The following is a 22,854-nucleotide window of genomic DNA, read 5'->3' as shown; positions in this document are numbered from 1 at the left end:
AAGAAAGGTGGATTTGGTCAAGTGGGATGCGGTCACATTAAATAAAAGGTTTGGTGGCTTGGGGGTGAGAAAAATTAATATTATGAATGTTTGCTTTCTACTAAAATGGTGGTGGCGCTTTGGGACTGAGGATCACTCTCTTTGGAAAGCAGTAATTTGTAATAAGTACAACTTAAGGGGTGGCAGCCGGACTCCTAGTTTGGGTGGCAGTGGCTCCAGAATCTGGTCTGATATTTTAACTTTTGTTTTATCAAACTCAGTGCTGCAGAACTTTTATGTTAATAACTCCACTATTGTGTTGGGGGATGGTAAGAGATCTTTATTCTGGTGGGATAAATGGGCATGAAATGTTTGTCCTAAGGAGGCATTCCCAAGGTTATTCACCTTATCCACTGATAAGATGGGTGTGGTTGATGCCTACTATCAGAGAAGAGCTGGTTCTGTTGATTGGAATATCGGTTTTAGAAGAGCTTTATTGGCTTGGGAGGAAGAGGAGGTGTATAGGTTATATGATTTTCTTAGAATTGCACCTGTTTCATGCAGTTCCCAACCAGACACACTATCTTGGTCTGCTGGTCCTTCAAGCTTCTTCACTGTGTCCTTAGCTTACAATTGGTGGGAATCTTCTCTTGGGCATGCTCTGAGCTGTACTAATATAATATGGAATAACTGTGCCCCTCCCAAAGCCCAATTTTTTGGATGGTTAGCTTGGCATGGCAAGGTCAAGACTGCCAGCTTTCTCTGCAGAATTGGGGTCCTGGATATAAATGTTAATCAAGCATGTATTTTTTGTCATAACGAAGTTGAATCTGTGAATCATATCCTCTTGTTCTGCCCATTTGTTTGGCTGATTTGGTCAAACATTGTTCGGTGGTGCGGTCTCCAGTGGGTTTTACCTGGCTCTGTGCCTGACTTATTGAACTGGTGGTCTGGCTGCATGATGAAAAATCTAGAAAAGAAAATCTGGTTGACTATCCCTCTTGCTGTCCTCTGGTTCATTTGGAAACTCTGAAATGAATGTGTTTTTAATGGTGCTCAACCTAACCAGGAGGTGTTTTGTGATATTGTTAAGATGAGAATAGCACTGTAGGTCAAGGCCTCAACACCCTCTCTGGTGTTTTCTGCCAGCGACATTGCTTCAAACCTGCAACAGGTCTTATTCTGCCTCAGACATGGTGGCTGATCTGATCTAATCTGTTAAGCTGGTGTGGCTGGTCTATTTTACCCTGGGCTGGTTTGTTGTGCTTGGCCAAGTTCTGTTTTGCTGTATTGGGTTTTTGTGTTGGTCTGTACTGCTGCAGTAGCTGATCTAGTCTGGTATTTTGCTTTGGTTTGCTTCAGTGGCTGATCTAGTCTGCTTCTGCTGTTGTATTTTGTTCTTGTTGATGACTGTTTTTAGTCTGCACTGGTGCACTTATGTTTGGGGGGGTGATTCTGCACTGTGCTCTGCTGATGGTCTGGTTGTTGATATTCTATCTGTTGGTTGCTATATTTGGTGTGCTGATCTTGTCTGGTATTTTGCTTTGGTTCTGGTTGATGACTGTTTTGAGTCTACTCTGTTGCACTTATGTTTGGGGGATTCTGCACTATGCTATGCTGATGGTCTATCTGTTGATGTCCTACCTGTTGGTTATGCAGCAGCATCTGTAGTGCTGTAGTGGGTGTTAGTTTGGTCTGGGGTTTTTTGGATTGTTTGATGGGGCTTTTGAATTGTTGCAGTAGCTTTTGTATTGTTGTAATGGTTTTGTAGCAGCAGCTCTGCTGCTTTTTGTTTTCTTTTCTGCTTTTTCGGTTGGTTGCTCACCAACCTTGGGGGCGTTAGCAAATGATAGGATGGGCTTTTTTGTGCTAACCTAGTTGGGATGATTGAGCCCATTGTGATGCTTTTGCACTCGCCTTTCTTTATTGATGCATTTTATCTTGTACTTTGTACTATACTTTCATCAATAAAGCTTCTTTGTTTTGCCGATCAAAAAAAAGAGAGAGATGAAATTTTCCAAAACATAAAAAAAGAAAACAAACAAGAAAGTATCTATATTTCTTGAAACTCCAACAAACACCAAACGGTTCATCAATTTCCACCACCACCACCCCTACCACCACAACCCCCACCCCCACCACCACAACCACCACTCCCACTCACAGCAGCAATGTCACTGCCATAGACATTTGGTTTGTGATCAGACAAACCACAAGCAAAGATGATCACTGATATGATCGACACCAACATAACAACCATGCAGAGAAAGAAGGTAGTAGCTTCATCTATTGCAGTACCACCACCACCGCCGCCGCCACCACCCACAATATCAAGGAATTTATTTATTTTTTAATAGTCATAAATGGAATTTATTTATTTTTTAATAGTGTCACAATTTCATTTTCATGTTCACACAAACCGGCATTCTTTTACTTTATATAATAGTATAGATATAAAGAGCAATATAGACTAGGAAGCAAAACTCAATATAGAAAGGTGAAAAAAAGAAACATACCTGACATGATGAAATGGCATACTTACACTTATGGTATAAGACTAGTGTTGACAAGAGAAGTGAATGTATGTTGCATTTTCTTTATGTATCATTGACTTTCACTACTTACCCCTAAATCGAATATGAACACTATCAACTATATACAACCATCTTTGTTTTGGCCAAAAAACCGACCGCTGGCTGCCTTAACAAAAAATTGCATTGACAGTGCCTTCGTAGAAGTCGGATTAACAAAAGGCGTGGATCTATTTCTAAAACTATATAGTGAAATACCAGAGGTCCTCAATTCTGTTAGCTTTTGATAAAACTCTCTCTAGAATGAACTATTATTCTGTATAGAATTTAACTTATATTGATCTTGAATTTTTTCTCTTATATATTCTACGCTTTGCCCATAAGCGTACATCCTTTTATATAAAGAAAGTTATACATATGTTCAATGAACAACTTTACAACTAACTAGGTACATGAATGTAATCTAGACAATGAACCTAATAATTATAAAACACATGAATATAAAAATACATGAATACAAAGAATGCATGAACCCAATGTATCCAATGTAGCTAATGTAAATATGGCATTAATTTTAACACTCTCCCTTAATGCCATATTGTGTGACACCCAATAATTCTCTAAAAAAATTCAAACTTGTCCCTTGGTAGAGCTTTGGTGAAGATGTCCACAACTTGATCTTCAGTCTTCCAATACTTGATTTGAATCTCATCATCTTCCATAACTTCTCTAATGAAATGACGTTTGATAGCAATGTGTTTGGTACGAGAATGATAGACGGGATTCTTTGTCATAGCAATAGTAGACTTGTTATCACACATAATTGGAGTAGCTTCACATTGCTTCTCACCAAAATCATCCAAAATTCTTCTTAGCTAAATTGCTTATGTAGTTGCCAATGATGCTGAAATATATTTGGCCTTTGCGGATGATTGTGCCACAGTTTGTTGTTTCTTGGATGACCATGAAATTACGCTTGATCCAAGAGAAAATGCATCCAGAAGTGCTTCTTATATCCTCAACACATCCGACCGAATCACTATCACAAAATCCACGTAACTTTGCATCAACAAATTTCTTATAAAAAACTCCATAATCAAGTGTACCTTGAATGTATCTCAACACTCTTTTTGCAACCCCAAAATGAATTTGGCTTGGACTGTGCATAAATCGTGACAATAAACTTATAGCATACATGATGTTCGGTCTTGTAGCAGTCAAGTACAACAAACTTCTAACCAAACTTCTATAACAAGATGCTTCAGCTTCTTTGCTTCTATCTTATTTTGAAAACTTTTCATTCACAATCAAGGGAGTAGCAATTGATTTGCAATTCTTCATTTTGAATTTCTCAAGAAGTGTTTGAGCAGACTTCTTTTGGCAAATAAAAACACCACCATTGTTTTGGTAGATTTCAATGCTTAAAAAACGATGCAATTGCCCCAATTCACTCATTTCATATTTCTTCATCATTTCCCTTTTAAAATCTTCAACCATTTTTTCATCATTATCGGTAAAAGCCAAATCATCAACATAAAGTGAAACAACGAGAATACCGGTTGTATCTTGCCTCTTGATGTACAAAGTTGGCTCACTTTTGCTTCTTTGAAAACCCTTTTCATTGAAGTAAGTATCAATTTCACTATACCATGCCCCAAGTGCTTGCTTTAGGCCATATAAAGCCTTCTTCAACTTGTACACTTTATCTTCTTTACTTTTGACAACAAAGCCTTGAGGTTGATCAACATACACCTCTTCTTCTAATTTTCCATTCAAAAATGCTAATTTTACATCAAGTTGGTGCAAGAACCAACCCTTTTGAGCTGCTAAAGCAATGATAGCTCTAATTGTTTCAAGTCGAGCCATAGGAGCAAAAGTTTCTTGGAAATCAATTATGGGTTGTTGTGAATACCCTTTCGCCACAAATCTTGCTTTGTTATTTTGAATAGAGCCATTTGGATTGAACTTTGTTTTGAAAATCCACTTCATACCAATTATTTCTTTTCCTTTCAGTTTCTCAACTAGCTCCCAAGTCTTGTTCTTCTCAATCACATGAATTTCATTTTCCATTGCGTTCTTCCATGCTTCATCTTTAATTGCCTCTTCAAAATTTTCAGGTTTAACAAAGCATAAATTGTACCTTGCATACACATCACTAAGACTCCTTATATTTATTGGAGTTGAACTTGAACTTGAACTTGGAGAAAATTGTGAACTAGCAATTGGTGACAATCTTTGTGCAGATCCAAGCGTTGCAACATCTTCAACTTGTGGACTTTTTGATTCTTCATTGAAAGCAATGCTTTGATCTTGGACTTTCTTTTCCTTTGAATAAAAAGATGCCTTCTCATCAAAGAGAACATCTCTATAAATAATCACCTTCTTTTGATCCAAACTGAAGAGTCTATAACCATTGGATTTCGAGCTATAACCCACACAGATGCATTTCTTACTATTTTCATCAAGCTTGTGCCTCACTTCTTTTGGAACATGAGCATAATAAATGTAACCAAACACCTTCAAGTGATTCATGAATGGTTTCCTTCCACTCCAAGCTTCAAATGGAGTTTTGTCCTTAAGAGCTTTTGTAGGACATCTATTCATCAAGTAAACTGCTGTATACACGGCCTCACCCTAAAAAGTTTTGGGTAGCCCTTCTCATGTAGCATAGACTTGGACATCTTCTCTATAGTTCTATTCTTCCTTTCCGCTACACCAATTTTTTTGTGGAGTGTACCCAATGGTCAATTGCCCTTCCATACCAATATCTTCACAAAATTTCATAAACTCATTTGAGTTGTATTCTCTGCCTCAATCACTTCTCAATACTTTCATCAAACAACCACTTCGTCTTTCAACAAGATTTTGAAATTTCTTGAAGATAGAGAAAACTTCACTCCTTTGTCTCATGAAATATACCCAAGTCATTCTAGTAAAATCATCAATAAAAATAATGAAGTACTTGTTACCTTCATGAGTTGGTGTATCCATAGGTCCGCGCACATCAGTATGGACAAGCTCCAATGATGCTTTAGCTCTCCATGCTTTCTCCTTTGGAAATGACTCCTGGTGATGCATTCCAAGTGCACAACCTTTACAAATATGTTGCACTTCATGAATGGTTGGCAACCCAAAAACCATATTCTTTTGTTGTAGATGCTTCAAGCTTTGAAAATTCAAGTGCCCAAATCTTCTATGCCAAAGCCATGAATTATCAATCACATCCATCTTCAAAGCTGTATTTTTGCTATACCGGAAAATGATCCTTCAATAATTCCACGTCCTTCATCTTTAAATTTTCAAAATCTCTTTTCAGTGATTGAATTTTGATGGTTCTTACCTTCAAGTTGCCTCTATACTCTTTTTGAAGAATATCCCATGCCTCCGTTGCTTTTGTAGCATTGATAATTCTTGGAAAGATTGCTTTTGAAACTCCTTGTTAAATCAAAGAGAGAGCATTTGAATCCTTCTTCCTTTGCTCTTTCAATAGGTACTTTTGGGGATTTGTCAAAGCTCCTTCATCTTCAGGTTCCTCAAACCCATTCTCAACAAGATCCCAAAGATCCGTATAGACAAAAATAGTTCTTATTTTCACATACCAAAAATCAAAATTTTCACCATTAAAAATAGGAGTAGATACATTTTGGTTATTGGAATTCACCATGGACGTCAGCTTGTTCTTCTTTGGGGCTTGTTTTCCCTTAACCAATCTCTACGCCCGGCTTGTTCTTGATCCAACCAAAGCTCTGATACCACTTCTGTTAACTTTCGATAAAACTCTCACTAGAATGAACTATTATTTTGTATAGAATTTAACTTGTATTGATCTTGAATTTTTTCTCTTATATATTCTACTCTTTGCCCATAGGCTTACATCTTTTTATATAGAGAAAGTTATACATAAGTTCAATGAACAACCTTACAACTAACTAGGTACATGAATATATTCTAGACAATGAACTAAGAAATATAAAATACATGAATATAAAAATACATGAATACAAAGAATGCATGAACCCATTGTATCCAATGTAACTAATGTAAATATGGCATTAATTTTAACAAATTCAACAAGTTTTCGAAGGGCTCATCTCTTGCATTGGCAATCCCTTATTAGCATTGAATGGACTTTGTGCTTCAGCTGGACTTCATAAATTCTCTGCACTTTCTCATCTATGTTTTGGGCTAATCCCCTGAAAAATGACATGTTGAGTGTATCATTCTTTCAAACATCACAAGTAAAAAATTAATGGAAGAACCTCAAATTCAAAGTATAGACATGAATGAGAAAAGTCATCTAGAGATAGTTTATTAACGGAAATAAGGAGATTTCAATAATTGGCTATTCCTCTAAGGGGATTTCAATAATTGAATATTCCTCTAAGGGGATTCCATGAAATGAGCTATAAAAAGAAAAGTGGATAATATTCCAAAAAATTGTTAGAAATGGTTTTGAAGTTTTGGAAAAATCTGATTTTTCCTTAAAGATTTAGAGTTGTAAGATAAAACAGCATTTTCTGCTTCCATCTCCCGTGAAATTCGATACATGGGTCCCACGTAAAAGTTTGTTTTAATCCATAAAGAGATTTTACACTAAGTGTGTTCGAGTTCATTCCTTTAGACAAAGTAGAAGAAGAAGCAGAATAGCTTCGCCACTTCTTAGAAGACATTCCAATGTGGTCAAAACCTGTGCTAGCTATTTGTATTCATTGTGATAGTCAATCTGCAATATCTCTGTTGTGGTGTCTGAGGCTAATTTGATTGGAAATCCCAAGGAATGGTGGAGTATCTGTTCAAATTCAAACCCAAACAGTGCCATATCTGTTCATTCAAACTGAACTCAAGGTGGTAACGCGTTCTATGTCGTGTATTTTGAGAAACGAACTCGGGACCTCTCGCACATAATCAAATTTTTCATGCTATTGCTTAGGTGCTTGTTTTAATCCATAAAGAGAGTTTACACTAAGTTTGTTCGAGTTCATTACTTTAGACAAAGCAGGAGAAGAAGCAGAATGGCTTCGTCATTTCTTAGAAGACATTCCAATGTGGCCAAAACCTGTGCCAGCTATTTGTATTCATTGTGATAGTTAATCTGCAATAACAATTGCAGCAGAGAAGAACGAAAATTGGAGTAGAATAGGGTGCTGTAGTTTGGTGTGGGGGGTTAAGGAAAAATCATTTTTCCAAAACTTCAAAACCAATTCTAACAAAAATTTCACAAGCTTGAAAAGTAAAACACATAAATGCAGGCAATCAAAGCTATAATAAAAATAAAACTATAAAACTATAAAAGCCAAAAGTTCAAAATGTTTGAATTCAACAAACTTTTTATGCTCTCATTTGTCCACTGGACAGGGAAAAGGGGTAGAAACTCATGTATGAATTCAGGATCTATATGTACAAAGAAACTTGCAGCAACTATCATATAGCAGAGGAGGAGCATTAGTCCCTTGGGCCATGTTTGTTTGGGTGGACATGTGCTTGGGATTGGACTAATAGTCCAATAAAATTATTAATCCGATGTTTGGTTAAACAATGGATTCATTATTTTAAACTTGACTATTAGTTAAGATAGGATACATAATCCAACGGATTCGTAATCTTAGGACTATTAGTCATGGGAATGCTAATCTAGTCCGCCCAAACAAACATGGCCTTGAAGTAATTAGAAGTCCCCTCCTGCAAGCACAATGAAGAATGACTATAGAATGAACCATGCAAAAGATGAGGCGTTCAAATGCTTCAAAAAAATGATATTGGAAAATTATTCTTTACTTCAAATTATTTAAAATTAAATAGAAACTTTATCGCAATTAAAAAGAAAAAAAAAATAAATAAATAAACAAAAGAAAGGGCAGTAATGGAAAATAAGGAAAATATATCTTCGTCAATGGACAAACCTGTAGCATGAAGGCTACAACTAAAACTGTCATGAAAAGAGTTGTTGTCTCCGAAAGTTGAAAATTTAAGTCCATAGGATGCCCTAAGAACCATCCACAAACCACACAAAACGGAATCTGTGTGCAACACAATAAAAAACAAAAGGAGTTAAGGGGTAATTCACCCAAAGAACAAAAACATAAACACATTATTTGAATAATGAATTAATATAATATGCATATATATCCAGAAAACCCTTTGAAAGGATATGCAAGTTATAAGGTATTAAAAGGTGTATTTCTTTATTAACAAATGCATGGCATGGCATTGATGAAGCACTGGATGTAATTACAACGACACAAATAGTTCTTTGCTAGACGGAACAATTCAGAATTTATTATGAGCTACAAAACTAAGCAAATCAAGAAGAAACCCAAGCCATGCCCATTTAACCAATTGTTAAGAATGCTTTATTGCTCCCAGTTTTTTCACAATGGAAACAGATGGTGCACTTCTATCGGCACCTGCAGGTACCGTTTGGGGATCATATTTTTTTAGTCAAAAAGTTAGAAAGTGTTAAATGTTATCACATCATTCTTTTTATTTTTATATATATATATATTTTTATAAATAAAAAAAATCAACTAAAATATGAGAATAGACAATTCTCCAACTAGGCGTGTTATGAAATCAATACAATTGACAGATTCTTCAAAAAGAAAAATAAACAAATAAAATAATTAATTAATTAATTTTGCATCACAACAAGTCTTGTTTGTGCATTTTAAACATTTAAAAAAAGAAAAAGAAAAACAAAAAAAGTCTCATCAACTGATGACTTATTATGGGATGTGTAATATATGTTTTTCTATGAGGGGAAAAAAAAAAAAAAGAAGTCTCTTAATAGTCTTCAAAACTTAAAAAAAAAAAAAAAAAAAAAAACCACTACAAAAAAAAACACATTTGGCGACTAAATTTTTAGTCGCCAAAAGTCGGGTTTTGAGTTTTCCCGACTAAATTTTTTAGTCGCCGGCTTGGTCACTGGAAAACTGTCGCGAAAGGTATTGGCGACTAACAAACTTTTAGTCGCTAACAAACTTTTAGTCGCCAAAAACCAAGTCTGTAGCGACTAAATTTTTCGTCGCCAAAGCTCATTTATATTTTTTAAATTATATATTTGGCGACTAAATTTTTAGTCATCAATAGTGAATTATTTTTTTTTAATTTATACATTTGCCGACTATTTTTTTCGTAGCCAAAAGGTTATTTCAGAAAAAAAAAATAAAAAATTAACCCTTTGCTCTTCCCAAGTTTTGGGCCACCAACCTTCACTTTCTAACCCTTTAGCAACACACTCTCCCCACCATGCCATAATAACACCACATGAATATGTATGCAAAATATATTATTTATATATTATATTGACCCGTATTAATATTAAACTATATATATAAACATAATTATTTTTATTCAATATAATTTATGTAAAAAATAAATTATTTATTAAAAAAAAAGGAAGCCTCTTTTGGCGACTAAAAAAAAATTTAGTCGCCAAAAACCTTAGTTTTGGCTACTACCCAATAATTTAGTCGCAAAAAAAATTAATTTCTGCCTAAAAATAACCACTTTCGGCGACTAAACTGATTTTTAGTCTCCAAAACTGCTACTTTTGCGACTAAACTCAATTTTAGTCACCAATTGTCCACTTTTAGCTACTAAATTTTTTTTGGTAGCCAAAAACCTTTACTTTTGGCTACAACATTTTTTTTTGTCGGTAAAACACCTACAATCGGCGACCAAACCATTTTTTAGTCCCCAAAACCTATACCTTTGGCTACTAATTTTTTTTAGTAGCCAAAAACCTTCACTTTTGGCTACTAAAATTGTTTTAGTCGCTAAAACCCATGTAATCAGCGACTAATCTCATTTTTAGTCGCCAATAAGTATACATTTGGCTACTAAACTGTTTTAGTCGCCAAAAGTCTTCACTTTTGGCTACTAATTCAATTTTAGTCGCCAATTGCCCTACTTTCAGCGATGAAATTTACATTTTTGGTCGCCAAAACTGCTTTTTGTTGTAGTGAACAACAACTTGATTATAGTTGTTATGTAATAGTTTAGATAGATTCATGGATAACTAATAAAAAAAAATGCTCTTTTTTTTTTTTTTATCAGCAAAAGTGAAACTTTATTGATGAAAAAAGATATACAAATGAAGGATTTACATCAATAAAGTAGGGAAGTGCAAACAATCCCAACTAGGTTGGCACTGAAGAGGTAGCACAATCATATGCCAGCACTACACCCATGATTGGTGAGGATCCAATCAACCAGCCAATAATAAGAAAACAAAAAACAGTAGAAATAACAGAATACACCCAAAGTAAAGATACCCTCAACCCAGCAAGTAAACACCCAAAGTAAACACCCTAGGCCTTATACTGCTCTTTAGCAGCAGTAGACAACTTGCAGGTAATCAGCAGTAGCAATGGAACTATCAGACTACTGGCATCAACAACATAACTTAACTGTTTCACCCAACTCTTCTAGATTATGTTGTTTTCCATTTAAACCACATTCATTTCTCAATTGCCAGATTGAACAAAGCATTGAATTGGAAATAGCCTTTATATCCCTTTCAAAACTATAATCTCCACCCAGCAAAACAACAACAGCTGCAAAACTCAACAACAACAACAACAACCTAGCAGCAATGGCAAAGCCCACACTTCAACCCAGAAACAACCAACAACCAATACACCTGTGGCAGTAACCCAAACAGAACAGAAAAACAGAACATCTGCAGAAACAGAACACAAACAGCAGCAAAAATTCAAAAAAAAACAGCAGCAACCAAATACAGACAGTAGCCAAAAATAGTAGCACACAGATCATTAACCGAGAAAAAAAAAAAAAAAAACTAGTAGTACCTCCACCATATTAGCAGTGAATTTGCAAAAAAAAAAAAAAACCAGCAGCACCTCCACCATATCATAGGCAACTCAAGAGGACCCCAAACAATTTCTAACTTGATTAAAATTGAAAACAACATCATTAACTAAGAATGAGGTACCACTAATGTGAGATCTCAGCCATATTGCTACTCTCACCTTGATACATTCACACAGATCATTAAAATTGGGCTGAACCTCTTGGAAAACACACCCATTCATATACCTCCATACATACCACAATATTGCTGCAGGTAAAGCCCTCCAAACCTGATTAACTTTCTTCTTAAACTTCCAACCCAACCACCAAAGTAACAGCCCTTCAATGGAACTAGGCATAGCCCACTGAAAACCCTACCATAGAGCAATAGCAAACCATATTTGCCAAACAAAAGGATAATGAAGCAAAATATGGTCAACTGATTCAATTGCCTCGTGACAAAAAATGCAATTCAGAACATCAACACCCTCTAAGATGCCAAACTTGTGAAGCAGTTCTTTTGTTTTCAGCCTCCCTCTCCAAGCTAACCAAGAGAAAAATTTAACTTTTGGTGGTGAGAAGTTACTCCAGATTAGGTCAACTAGTCTTTGAATGGGGCCATCATTTATCAAACCCTTTGTCTGTGTAGACTTCTAAACCAAACAATCAACTGAGTCACTTCGAAGAATAGGGCCATCTCCCAAAACAGTGGTTAATCTGACCAACTTATCTTTTTCCCAAGCCCAAAGTGCTCTTCTAAAATTGAAGGCCCACCCAGATTGATTAGATTTTCTAGCTATTTGTAGACTCAAGGACAACTCTTTGTCTTTTACCAACTGGAACAATCTTGGAAATTAACTTGAGAGATTTGTTGAACCCAACCAAGGATCTCTCCAGAAACTAACTCTATCTCCATTCCCTATTAAAATTTCCACATTATGCTTGTAGAAATGAAACAATCTACCATTCCTTTTAACCACAGATAATATATCTTCTCATATCTTCGATGTAGAGCCATTAGCAGCAAAACAGGGAACCACCTTCCCTCTATAGAACCATACTTCTTACAATTAACCAATTTCCACAGAACATCATCCTCCTGGCCATACCTCCACCACCACTTTTATAGTAATCTGTCATTGGCTAACTTAGTATTCTTGATCCCCAGACCCCCTTGTTTCGTACTCCTGCAAACCTCAGACCAACTTACTAGATGGAGCTTCCTATTATGCTTTGAATCTCCCCATAAAAATGATGCTTGAATCCTATCAATCTCTTTTGCAACACCCTTCGACATTTTAAAAAGAGACATAATATATACAGGTAGAGCAGACACCACAGACTTTATAAATGTAACTCTACCTAAAAAAAGATAAAACTCTTCTTTTCCACTCAGATAACTTCTTCTTGAATTTCTCCACAACTGGTCTCCAAGTCTCCCTCCTACTAGGACTGGCCCCCAATGGGAGCCCTAGATACTTCAATGGTAACTTTTGACTTGAACAATTTAATTTTGCAACAAACGCCTCAACCACCACATCTACCACTCCCACTCCACACACAACACTTTTATAAAAATTAATCCTTAGACCTAAGATTACTTCAAAACACCTAGGGATTCTTTTGATAGCCATAATTTCTGACCATTCAACCTCACAGAAAATCACTGTATCATCAGCAAATTGCAAATGAGATATAATCAAACCATTGCCTTCTACTGATACACCTTTAAAAAGACCCAATGCCTTAGCTCTTGATATGAGTAAATTCAGACCCTCCGCAACGACATTAAACAAGAATGAAGATAATGGGTCACCTTGCCTTAAACCTTTTTGAGGGCAGAACTCAAGTGATTGTGACCTATTGATAAGAACTGAAACTCTTGCAATGTAACCTTTCATCCATTTGGTCCAAGTAGATCCAAACCCAAAATTCTCCAACATATGAATGGAAAGTTCCAGTTTACAGTGTCATAAGCTTATTCAAATTCGAGGTTTAGGATTAGCCCTTTTCTGTTAGACTTCTTCAACCAGTCCACAACCTCATTTGCTATAAGAACTCCATCCATAATACTCCTCCCACTCAAGAATGCTGATTAAACTCTATCAATAACGCTTGGGAATACTACTTTCATCCTTTGAGCCAGCACTTTAGACAACACTTTATAAATGGAACTGATAAGACTGATAGGCCTAAAGTCTTTAATTGATTCATGACTATCAACTTTGGGGACTAGGGTCACAAAGGAGCAATTAATTCCATTTCCCAACACACGATTATCATGGAGCTATTTCATGAACTCCATGATATCACCCTTCATAAACTTCCAGCCCTTTTGAATGCAAGTCAGGTTAAACCCATCTAGACCTGGCTCCTTATTTCCATCGCATTCCTTGATTGCAGCCCACACCTCTGCTTTTGAGAAATCCTTCACCAAACAGTTTTGAAGCTGATGTTGATCAATGCATCTAAACTCACCCCCTAGACTTGGTCTACTTTTCCAACCTTCAGTGAACAATTCTTTAAAGTAAGCCCACACTGCCTTTTTCATCTCCACAGAATCCTCATATAAAATACCATTAATCTTTGTTGAATCAATGAGATTCCTACTTTGCCTTCTGGATGCCATTATGTGAAAGTACCTGGTATTTTTATCCTCTTTTAAGGCCCAATTCAATCTCGATTTTTGCAACCATATCCACTCTCTCCTTTTCCTAAGCTTCCATACTTCATCTCTGACTTCAATTCGTTTTTGAACTTCAGCTTCTAAAAGATCTCTTTTTTTCGCAGTTAAAGTCCTAAGAATGTAACTCTGCTTCAGCTGCTTTGAGCTTGGACTTCACATTATCGAATACCTCCACATTCCAAATCCTCAATGCCTGTTTTAGTAATCTCAGCTTTACCATTAGTTTGAATCCAACCCATCCCACCACTTGTGAACCATCTCAAACCTTTTTAATTTCTTTGTTAAAACTAGGATGTAGCACCTAAGTATTCAAAAATTTGAATGGCTCTAGACCCCAATCCCTCTTATCTTCCTTCAATAAGAGTGGGTAGTGATCAGACAACGTTCTGGGAAGGGCCCATAACTTAAAGCTAAACCATTCAAACTACTCCAGATTTAAAAGAAATCTATTAATTCTACTCCAACATACTCCTAACTACGAATTACTCCAGGTATATTTCCTACCACATATAGGAACATTAACCAATTGAAGATTATTCAAAAACTCATTGAACTCCTACATCCCCCTATCACTTCTCACACATCCTTTCCTTTCCCCTATACTTCTGATTTCATTGAAATCCCCCCCTAAACACCACGGTTGTGGAAAGGATACTTTTAAATTAGCTAGGATCACCCAAAGATGACTTCGATCTCTACTATCATTAGGGGCATAGACATTGCCTATGACACAATCAAGCCTATGGAAAACCAAACCTGATAGCAAAATGAAGTTCCTAGAACCGCAACAATCCTTAAGCTGAAAAACATCAGGCTTCCACAAGCACAACAAGGCCCCTACACTTCCTTCTGCATTAACCCCTATATAGCCCAAATCATCTTTTGGCCAAAGAGATCTAACAAAAAGTTCATCAAAGCTTGACTTCTTCGTTTCTTGAATTAAAACCATATCCACCCTTTTTTTCCTTTATAAAATTTTTGAGACTCCTTTTCTCCAGCTTACCCAAGTCTCTAACATTCCATAATAGCACTTTCATTGTAAAAACTTCCGACTCCTAAATCTCTTCAGGTGCAAAACTTAAGCACCACCATTATTCCCCTTTTTGGCTAATCTTTCCTCATCTTGATGCTCCATCTCCATGATTTTGCAAATAACACTTTCTTCATTATCCCCAAAATCAAACCCCATCTAAACAGTTGCTTTAGATTCATTTCGGCTCAAAATCTGTCTATACGGACCACTGCTGACTAACATGGAAGAAGAAATCGCAGAAGCCGCCGCTCTAAATATTGCTCCTCTTTGAAATCCTTTGCAAAACTGTGCATTGTCTCTTAATTTCTTTTTCCTTCTTGAACTTGACCCCTTTCTTTTACTGGTAGAAGCTTGGTCAACTTTATGTCCTTTTTCTTTTCTCGCCAAAAATAGTTGCTCCCTATGTGAAACAACAGGAGCCACATAACCATTATTCTCTTCCCCATATCTCTGTTTTTGACGGGTAAATGCTTAGAAACTGACATATTATAACCATCCATAACCTTCTTACCTTTATCAGATCCAATAAGAATTTGCTGGTCAAAACCTGGGTTGTCATGGGCTTCAAAAAGAACATTTGATTGGGCTTCCACCTCAGGGTTAAGTAGAGACACTAAAGCAAGTGGGACAGGGTTCTCCACATTCTGTCTTCCCAAACCCGACTCCGAACCATCACGAAGCCCTTCATATTGGGCCTGACTTAAAACCACCTCCAAGTTAATAGTAGGCCTAGCAATTCCATTATCACTAAGGCTTCTCATCAAGCCGAAAGGCCCAAGATTCTCAACAACTCTACAGTTTCCCACTACTTTACTCTCTACTGATTTGCTTTGCTTTGCATGCTTGTCTTGGAACCAGAAGGGTCGACAGCCGCAACTTGGATTTCCAAGTCTCTAGCCGTTTCCTCTACAATTGAGGTAGTGAGAGAATTACAGCTATCATCATGCATTAACCCCGTCTTCTCCATGTCAACCCATTGATTCTCTGCCACCTCACCTTGAACGTCCAAGTCATCATTACGAACAACCTTGTCAGCATTATCTTCTTCTTTGCCCAACTGTTTGAATACAGAGCTCTGATCAACTCTCTCATGGCTACCATCGTTCACCCATGACTTACCTCCATTTACAACCTCTTCAGAGTGATACCCATGGCTCTGTTGCATTGCATACACTCCACCACTCTTATTGGATACGAGATGCCCTTGCTCTCCATGATAACTGTATTATCTATACGTTCCATCTGTGATGTAATAATTTCTACCTTACCACATTTCAGTGATTCCATACTTAACGTTTCATCATGAATGCCCACCACTTCACCCCACATCTCTCTAATCTTTGTAAAGTTTTTAGTGTTCCACAGATTTGGTGGAACTCCATAACAAAACAACCATATCAATCTTTCACTTTCGACTATCATCCATCTCTCCTGAAAGACAAATTATGAAAGACAGATTGAGAGAGTAATATTGAATGAAAATTGTAATGTAAACTCTGATTGAGAATCAAGATTAAGGCTCCATTATATAGGAGCTTGTTACAAGAACATTATGATGATACACTCTGAATATAATAAGCAAAAGAGGCCGAAAGGTGGCCGCGCGCCGAAAGTAATTGATAAAGGAATCCTATTCTATAATTGATGTCTAGGCTATATTATATTAACAGATATAGTCTGGCTATATTATATTCATATACAATTGTATATTATATTCATATATTAACAGCCCCCTCAAACTCAAGGAGGACAAACATCAACCAACTTGAGTTTGGAGACCAGTTCAACGAAGCGGCCAGGAGAATGGGCTTTGGTGAAGATATCAGCAGGTTGATCAGCAGAGGAGATTGGATGGAGATGGACAGTACCATGAGTGACGTGTTGACGAATAAAATGACAGTCAATCTCAATGTGCTTGGTGCGATCATGAAAAACATCATTGTGAGCAATTTGAAGAGCACTTTGATTGTCACAAAAGAGGGCAGTAGCGCCAGAGGGGGAAATACCCATGTCAGCAAGAAGCCAACGAAGCCAGAGAAGTTCCTGAGTAGTATCAGCAAGAGCACGATATTCAGCCTCAGTACTGGAGCGAGCAGTAAGAGATTGTTTTTTACTGCGCCAAGAAATAAGAGAATCACCCAAGAAAAAACAGAACCCTGTAGTAGAGCGCCGGTCAGTAGGATCCCCAGCCCAATCAGCATCAGAAAAGGCACGAAGCTGGAGAGAGGAGCGGGCGGAATAATGAAGTCCATGAAACAAGGTACCTTTGAGATAACGAAGGATACGAACTAATGCAGCATAATGAGGGGTACGAGGAGCGGACATAAACTGGCTGACAATATGAACAGCATAGGCAATATTAGGACGAGTAACAGTGAGATAGACAAGGCTGCCAACCAGCTGTCGATATAGGGTAGCATCAGAGAGAAGAGTGCCATCAAGAGGTGTAAGACGACTCTGAGGCTCCAGGGGAGTGGAGACAGTCTTGCAATCCGTAAGACCAGCGCGGGTGAGAAGATCAGAGGTATACTTAGCCTGAGAGAGAAAAGACCCCGTAGAATCATGGAAGATTTCAAGACCCAAGAAATAGCTGAGAGGACCAAGGTCTTTCATCTCGAAATGACGGCTAAGAAACTGTTTAAGGCAGACAATACCATCAAGATCGTCACCGGTGATAATCATATCATCCACATAAAGGAGAAGCAAGGTGGTCCCTTGAGCAGTTTTCCGGATAAAAAGAGCAGTATCATAAGAACTGGAGGTGAAACCACAGTCATGAATAGTAGAACTGAACTTGGCAAACCAAGCGCGCGGAGCCTGTTTGAGACCATATAGAGCACGCTGAAGTTTGCAAACTTTATGAGGTGGATAAGTAGACCCAGGGGGAGGTTGCATGTAGACTTCCTCAAGAAGAACACCATTAAGGAAAGCATTTTTCACGTCCATTTGATAAAGATCCCAGTTTCGGGCGGTAGCAACCGCAATCAGGCTGCGAACAGAGGTGAGACGAGCAACAGGGGCAAATGTCTCCTCATAGTCAATACCATATTCTTGGTTGAAGCCTTTTGCAACAAGGCGGGCTTTGTAGCGCTCAATAGTACCATCAGAGCAAGTTTTGATTTTGTAGACCCATTTGCAACCAATGGCAGTCTTGCCAGGAGGAAGATCAACAATGTCCCAAGTGTGAGTTTTGTCTAAAGCCTGCAATTCATCAGTCATAGCTTGCTGCCAAAGAGGATTAGAGCGAGCCTCACGATAGGAGGTCGGTTCATAAGTAGAAAAAGCAGTAGAACCAACAATAAAGTCACGAAGACGAGTGGAAGGTTGTATTACCCGGTGTGGTCGAGTAGAGACAGGAGGAGCCAGAGGGAGAGACTCACCAGGAGGGGAGGACCCCGAGGGAGCAAGAGCAGGACCAGCAGAGGGAGCAGGTGCATGGGACAGACCAGAAGGCAAGGCAGTCTCGAGAGGTGGTGGAGTAAGCTCATCAGAGGACTCGAGAGAGGCTGGCAAGGGCGATGAAGGAAGCTCATCCGAGAACAGATCCATGGAAGGGTCAGTAAAAAACAGAGAGGGTGAGGGAACGGACAAACGGAAGAGAGAGAGAGAGGAAAACATTTTGTGTTCCCAAAAGATGACATGACGAGAGATACGGAGTCGCTGGGAGAGAGGATCCCAACAACGATACCCCTTGTGTTCAATATCATACCCTAAGAAGCAACAAAGGCGAGAACGTGGTTCAAGTTTGGTACGTTCATGAGGTTGAAGAAGAACAAAACAGGCAGATCCAAAGACCCTAAGGTTGGTGTAAGGGGGACGGGTGCCATGCAGACGTTCATAAGGAGTGTGATTATGAATGACAGGTGTAGGGATACAGTTGATAGTATAAGCAGCAGTGAGAGCTGCCTCTCCCCAAAAATGTTCCGGACAAGAGGAAGACAAAAGGAGAGCTCGAGTAGTGTCAAGAATATGTCGATGTTTCCTTTCAGCACGCCCATTTTGTTGGGACGTACCGGGACAGGAACGATGAGGTTGAGTACCATGTCTCTGAAGAAAGGAAAGAAAGTCAAAATCTTTATATTCCATGGCATTGTCGGAGCGAAAAAGCTTAATAGTTTTAGAAAATTGTATTTTAACCATTGTAGCAAAATTGTAATAAAGTTGTTTGAGCTCAGAGCGATGTTTCATAAGAAACAACCAGGTGAAACGAGAAAAATCATCGATAAAAACAACAAAATAGCGTGCACCTCCCATAGTAGGAGTAGGAGAAGGTCCCCAAATATCAGAATGAATGAGATCAAATGGTGCAAGAGAAACAGAGTCACTTTTATTAAACGACAAAGCAGGTTGTTTGGCAAGTTGACAGGACACACAATCTAAAACATCAGAACTTACATGACCTAAATGACCACTGGAAATTAGAGATTTTAAACGACCAACAGAAAGATGGCCTAAACGACAATGCCAAAGCTGAAAAGGAGATAAGGGAGGAGCAGTGGTAGCAGTGGTAGCAGTGGTAGGAGCTGTGATCTGAGAGGAATCTGGAACATGAAGATGGATGAGTTCGTAGAGACGTCCATGCTTACGGCCGATCCCAAGAGTTTGCCCCGTCCGAGGGTCCTGCACCAAACAACCAGTACGGGAAAAGGTAACAGTTAGACCATGCTCACATAATTGACTAATGGAGATAAGATTTAAAGTAAGAGCAGGCATAAGATAGACATGGGATAAAGATAAGTGAGAGGTTGAAACAGAACCAACATGACTTACAGACAGAAGAGACCCATCAGCAGTATGGATAGAAGGAACAGGAGGAGGAGAAGAGAGAGGAGTAAAAATAGTAGGGTCAAAGGTCATGTGATTACAACAAGCAGAGTCAAAGTACCAAGAAGTGTTACCTGCGGTGACAGATAAAGCAGTAGATGGAGGAGTACCGGAATTCTGCCAAAAATGTTGAAACATGGCTGCGACGTCAGTTTGAGAGAAAACTGGAGTGGAAGGGTCTATAGGGACAGAGGAAGGTAAATCCTCGGAGGCAGCAGCAGCAGTTCGTTGAGCAGGCAGTGGTTTAAACGGAGTCCCAGAACGGTGAGAGTGGCTGCGAGAAAAATTCCCGGTGGAAGGACCATTGCGAGAGGCACGGGCTGGATTGCGGAAGCAATCTTGCTGGAGATGACCAGGGCCAGTCTTGTTGCAAAACCGACAAAGACGAACTGGACAATTAACCAGAAGATGAGTCGACGGAAGATTGCGGTTGTGACAGTAATTGCAGGCATTGGACCTCTGTGGTGATGACGAGGAAGGAGAACTTCGAAGCTGGGGAGTGGCAAGAACAGAGTCCACAGGGTGTGGATGGAGAGTACCAAATCTGGTTTCCTCGGACAAGAGTTCAGAAATTGCTTGCTCAAGAGTGGGTAAAGGAGTGCGATGAAGGAGAGATGCGCGGACTGGTTCAAATCGGGGAGTGAGAGCCATGAGAAACTGAACTAAGCGCTTTGGTCACGGTAGGCAGTAAACAAGGTAGCATCCTTAGTACAATCCCACTGAGGTTCAGAAAGAGCGAGCTGATCCCAAGCATAATACATTTGGGAGAGAAAATCATTGATGGTTTGAGTTGGTTCTTGACGCATACCGTGAAGATGACTCAAAAGCTGATATTGGTGAGCAAGACCAGTAGTCCGATAGCGTTCCTGTAAAAATTCCCAGATTGCTTTGGCAGGAGAGGAAGCAGAGTCAAGTTGGAATCGACCAAACTGAAGGCTGATAGATGTAATAGAAGTATTGCGAAACCAAGTGATGATCTGATAGTTTTTACTATCCCAATCTTCCAGTCGATCGATATATTTGGCAGCGGAGTCCGTGGTAGCGGAATCTGTGGTCCCTTGAACGGGTTTGCACACATCCCCAGTGATGATGCGCCAAAGTTTCTTTCCTTTGAGGAAGCCAGACATAGCTTGTGCCCATAAGACATAATTAGTCCCGTCAAGAATAACAGAAATAGGTTGGGTAGAGGAGTCCAAGCGATCCATGAGCGAAAAATAGCACAAATGAGGGAGAATCGGAAAAAACCGAGAGTACCAGTGAATTCAGATGGTCAAAATTAGTCAGAAAATGAGTGAACGGACCAAAAAATATGACCAAAAATGCTGAAAATGGAGTAGTCAACGCTGCTGGTCAAACAGGATGGCGCGGCGCACGTTAGCAGAGTGTAGCGCGGCGTACGTTAGCAGGCGAAGACACACGGCGCACGGAAGCAGTCAGGGCTGACGTCAGCTGACGTCAGAAACACGCGGCTCACGTTAGCAGATGAGGCCGCGGCGCACAATAGCACAGGACAGTGTAGGAGGCGCGTGGAGCGCGTCTGGAACGATCGAGCGCGTGGCCGAATGTTCTGGTGGCGCGTGGAGGCGCGTGAGACGTCAGATGAGGATGAATCTGGTGGCGTTGGCTTCGTCGTGGAGAGACGAAGGTGTTGGTACTGTTCAATCTGTGTATTAGGTAAGGGAGAGGTACGCAGCAATCTGCCAAAAGATGTGATGCAGAAACTTAAGCAAAATACCTTTGCTCTGATACCATGAAAGACAAATTATGAAAGACAGATTGAGAGAGTAATATTGAATGAAAATTGTAATGTAAACTCTGATTGAGAATCAAGATTAAGGCTCCATTATATAGGAGCTTGTTACAAGAACATTATGATGATACACTCTGAATATAATAAGCAAAAGAGGCCGAAAGGTGGCCGCGCGCCGAAAGTAATTGATAAAGGAATCCTATTCTATAATTGATGTCTAGGCTATATTATATTAACAGATATAGTCTGGCTATATTATATTCATATACAATTGTATATTATATTCATATATTAACATCTCCCATTCCGCAGCCAATTCGCACCAGTCCTCAATCCATTTGTTAATAATACTGCTTCTGTTCCTCATAGCTTGAACTGATGAAAAGGTTACAAATGCCATTCTACCCCCACCTTCCTTCAATATTTTGTAAGCCTCCGTTCTGTAGATCCTCCTTAAAATCTCTGAAAGAAAAATGGGTTTTCAACTTGACCACCAGGCTGTTGAATAGCCACCCATTCCCATATTCTTCTGCAAGCAATCTCAAGTCCTGGTCCTTTTTTAGTGCATCACCTTTCACCACCTCAGCATACGTACTCTTCCTCCTTAGTTCCCCAACTGCTTCTCTGGTGACCTTTGAGAGTTCATATGTTGCTTTTGACAGTTGCACCTTACCAAAATCAGCTTTCTTTACTTTCAGAATTTTATTATCACGCCAAACACCATTTGTTTTCTGTATTGCTACTTCCGCTGCTACTGGGCAATCAAACCTTACAAATCCAAATCTTGATCTTGTGGCCTTTCTTCTTTTGGTTGGAATGAACACATCATTCACTACCCCAAATTTAGAGAAAAGAGAGAACAGACCTTTCGGACTCATTGCTTCAGGTAGATCATCCACAAACACTGTATGAATACCAGAATTTACTCCAATAACTCGACCTCTTTTCCTGAACACCGATTGCCAACCTCCTTTGTTAACTGCCGCACGACCTTCTCTGTCACCCATCATTAAACCATTTGATTATATTAGTCACTAAGTTTTGTTTCCTTGTGGGATTTGTAGAATTAGTGGATGATGAGTTTTATAATCAAGAAAAAATAAAGTTTCAAAAAAAATCATAATCAATGATTCTTAATTTTTTTTTTTTTTAAATCATAACCTAACCGTTTATAATATTAAAAAAAAAAGGACAAAAACATATCATTTCAACAAGATCGATTTATCAATTTTGCCAATTT

The 22,854-nt window shown here is 38.6% G+C and overlaps 2 long non-coding RNA genes across 3 annotated transcripts; both read right to left on the bottom strand.

The window, feature by feature from the left end:
- Nucleotides 1-6,456: 6,456 nt before the first annotated feature.
- On the bottom strand, nucleotides 6,457-15,371 carry LOC145797291 (uncharacterized). 2 transcript variants are annotated; one of them, XR_014338620.1, is made up of 4 exons: nucleotides 11,321-11,618; nucleotides 10,920-11,190; nucleotides 8,411-8,527; nucleotides 6,457-6,703 (listed from the first exon to the last, which is right to left on the bottom strand). It is a non-coding gene; the product is annotated as an uncharacterized LOC145797291 (long non-coding RNA). The 2 variants fall into 2 exon arrangements; XR_014338621.1 differs by lacking the exon at nucleotides 10,920-11,190 and having other exon boundaries at nucleotides 11,501-15,371.
- A 38-nt stretch (nucleotides 15,372-15,409) lies between these two features.
- On the bottom strand, nucleotides 15,410-22,611 carry LOC145797292 (uncharacterized). The gene is made up of 2 exons (XR_014338622.1): nucleotides 21,911-22,611; nucleotides 15,410-16,466 (listed from the first exon to the last, which is right to left on the bottom strand). It is a non-coding gene; the product is annotated as an uncharacterized LOC145797292 (long non-coding RNA).
- Nucleotides 22,612-22,854: the final 243 nt, after the last annotated feature.

The sequence above is a fragment of the Camellia sinensis genome, chromosome 8 (assembly GCF_055761805.1).
Source record: "Camellia sinensis isolate YWXY chromosome 8, ASM5576180v1, whole genome shotgun sequence".
NCBI classification, from domain to species: Eukaryota; Viridiplantae; Streptophyta; class Magnoliopsida; order Ericales; family Theaceae; genus Camellia; species Camellia sinensis.
This window is presented reverse-complemented; position numbering and strand designations above follow the sequence as displayed.